This window comes from Taudactylus pleione, unplaced genomic scaffold, assembly GCF_031769625.1.
Source record: "Taudactylus pleione unplaced genomic scaffold, aTauple2 ptg000967l, whole genome shotgun sequence".
Classification (NCBI taxonomy): Eukaryota; Metazoa; Chordata; class Amphibia; order Anura; family Myobatrachidae; genus Taudactylus; species Taudactylus pleione.
This window is the reverse complement of record NW_028285368.1, coordinates 11,290,001-11,292,500: the sequence shown is the minus strand read 5'-3', so window position 1 is coordinate 11,292,500 and position 2,500 is coordinate 11,290,001. Positions and strand designations below refer to the sequence as shown.

At 36.9% G+C, this 2,500-nt stretch overlaps 10 pseudogenes; all 10 read left to right on the top strand.

Annotated features, from left to right (window-relative positions):
- LOC148465396 (5S ribosomal RNA) overlaps positions 1-54 on the top strand; it is a 119-nt pseudogene extending 65 nt beyond the window's left edge.
- Positions 55-170: 116 nt separating this feature from the next.
- LOC148465395 (5S ribosomal RNA) lies at positions 171-289 on the top strand (annotated as a pseudogene).
- Positions 290-405: 116 nt separating this feature from the next.
- LOC148465394 (5S ribosomal RNA) lies at positions 406-523 on the top strand (annotated as a pseudogene).
- A 115-nt stretch (positions 524-638) lies between these two features.
- On the top strand, positions 639-757 carry LOC148465393 (5S ribosomal RNA; annotated as a pseudogene).
- Positions 758-873: 116 nt separating this feature from the next.
- Positions 874-992, top strand: LOC148465392 (5S ribosomal RNA; annotated as a pseudogene).
- Positions 993-1,108: 116 nt separating this feature from the next.
- On the top strand, positions 1,109-1,227 carry LOC148465391 (5S ribosomal RNA; annotated as a pseudogene).
- A 116-nt stretch (positions 1,228-1,343) lies between these two features.
- On the top strand, positions 1,344-1,462 carry LOC148465390 (5S ribosomal RNA; annotated as a pseudogene).
- Positions 1,463-1,798: 336 nt separating this feature from the next.
- On the top strand, positions 1,799-1,917 carry LOC148465389 (5S ribosomal RNA; annotated as a pseudogene).
- Positions 1,918-2,033: 116 nt separating this feature from the next.
- On the top strand, positions 2,034-2,152 carry LOC148465388 (5S ribosomal RNA; annotated as a pseudogene).
- Positions 2,153-2,268: 116 nt separating this feature from the next.
- On the top strand, positions 2,269-2,387 carry LOC148465387 (5S ribosomal RNA; annotated as a pseudogene).
- The last annotated feature ends 113 nt before the right edge of the window (positions 2,388-2,500 follow it).

The following is a 2,500-nucleotide window of genomic DNA, read 5'->3' as shown; positions in this document are numbered from 1 at the left end:
GCCTGGTTAGTACTTGGATGGGAGACCACCTAGGAATCCCAGGTGCTGTAGGTAATTTTATACTGCCATAACAGTCTTTTCTATTACTTTTTACATTTAATTTTTTCAACTTATCAATGAATTTACTTGAGTTAAGAAGTAATAGAGGTCTAAAGTTAATGCTTTTGAGCACCTACAGCCAAACCACACTGGACATGCCCAATCTCGTCTGATCTTGGAAGCTATGCAGTGTTGGGCCTGGTTAGTACTTGGACTGGAGACCACCTGGGAATACCAGGTGCTGTAGGTAATTTTATATAGCCATAACATTCTTTTCTATTACATTTTACATTTCATTTTTTCAACTTATCAATGAATTTTCTTGAGTTAAGAAGTAAAAGAGGTCTAAAGTTAATGTTTTTGAGCGCCTACAGCCAAACCACACTGGACATGCCCAATCTCATCTGATCTTGGAAGCTATGCAGTGTTGGGATGGTTAGTACTTGTATGGGAGACCACCTGGGAATACCAAGAGTTGTAGGTAATTTTATGCTGCCATAACATTCTTTTCTATTACATTTTACATTTCATTTTTCAACTTATCATTGAATTTACTTGAGTTAAGAAGTAAAAGAGGTCTAAAGTTAATGTTTTTGAGCACCTACAGCCAAACCACACTGGACATGCCCAATCTCGTCTGAACTTGGAAACTATACAGTGTTGGGCCTGGTTAGTACTTGGATGGGAGACCACCTGGAAATACCAGGTGCTGTAGGTAATTTTATACTGCAATAACATTCTTTTCTATTACATTTTACATTTAATTTTTTCAACTTATTAATGAATTTACTTGAGTTAAGAAGTAATAGAGGTCTAAATTTAATGCTTTTGAGCACCTACAGCCAAACCACACTGGACATGCCAAATCTTGTCTGATCTTGGAAGCTATGCAGTGTTGGGCCAGGTTTGTACTTGGATGGGAGACCACCTGGGAATTCCAGGTCCTGTAGGTAATTTTAGACAGCCATAACATTCTTTTTTATTACATTTTACATTTAATTTTTTCAACTTATCAATGAATTTACTTGAGTTAAGAAGTAAAAGAGGTCTAAAGTTAATGTTTTTGAGCACCTACAGCCAAACCACACTGGACATGCCCAATCTCGTCTGATCTTGAAAGCTATGCAGTGTTGGGCCTGGTTAGTACTTGGATGGGAGACCACCTGGGAATACCAGGTGCTGTAGGTAATTTTATACTGGCATAACATTCTTTTCTATTACATTTTACATTTAATTTTTTCAACTTATCAATGAATTTCCGTGAGTTAAGAAGTAATAGAGGTCTAAAGTTAATGCTTTTGAGCACCTACAGCCAATCCACACTGGACATAACCAATCTCCTCTGAACTTGGTAGCTATGCAGTGGTGGGCCTGGTTAGTACTTGGATAGGAGACCACCTTGGAATACCAGGTGCAGTAGGTAATTTTATGCAGCCATAACATTCTTTTCTATTACATTTTACATTTAGTTTTTTCAACTTATCAATGAATTTACTTGAGTAAAGAAGTAAAAGAGGTCTAAAGTTAATGTTTTTGAGCACCTACAGCCCGCCCAATCTCGTCTGATCTTGGAAGCTATGCAGTGTTGGGCCTGGTTAGTACTTGGATGGGAAACCACCTAGGAATCCCAGGTGCTGTAGGTAATTTTATACTGCCATAACAGTCTTTTCTATTACATTTTACATTAAATTTTTTCAACTTATCAATGAATATACTTGAGTTAAGAAGTAATAGAGGTCTAAAGTTAATGCTTTTGAGCACCTACAGCCAAACCACACTGGACATGCCCAATCTCGTTTGATCTTGGAAGCTATGCAGTGTTGGGCCTGGTTAGTACTTGGATCAGAAACCACCTGGGAATACCAGGTGCTGTAGGTAATTTTATATAGCCATAACATTATTTTCTATTACATTTTACATTACATTTTTTCAACTTTTCAATGAATTTACTTGAGTTAAGAAGTAATAGAGGTCTAAATTTAATGCTTTTGAGCACCTACAGTCAAACCACACTGGACATGCCCAATCTCGTCTGATCTTGGAAGCTATGCAGTGTTGTGCCTGGTTTGTACTTGGATGGGAGACCACCTGGGAATACCAGGTGCTGTAGGTAATTTTATACAGCCAAAACATTCTTTTCTATTACATTTTACATTTAATTTTTTCAACTTATCAATGAATTTACTTGAGTTAAGAAGTAAAAGATGTCTAAAGTTAATGTTTTTGAGTACCTACAGTCAAACCACACTGGACATGCCCAATCTCATCTGATCTTGGAAGCTATGCAGTGTTGGGCATGGTTAGTACTTGGAAGGGAGACCACCTAGGAATCCCAGGTGCTGTATGGAATTTTATACTGCCATAACAGTCTTTTCTATTACTTTTTACATTTAATTTTTTCAACTTATCAATGAATTTACTTGAGTTAAGAAGTAATAGAGGTCTAAAGTTAATGCATTTG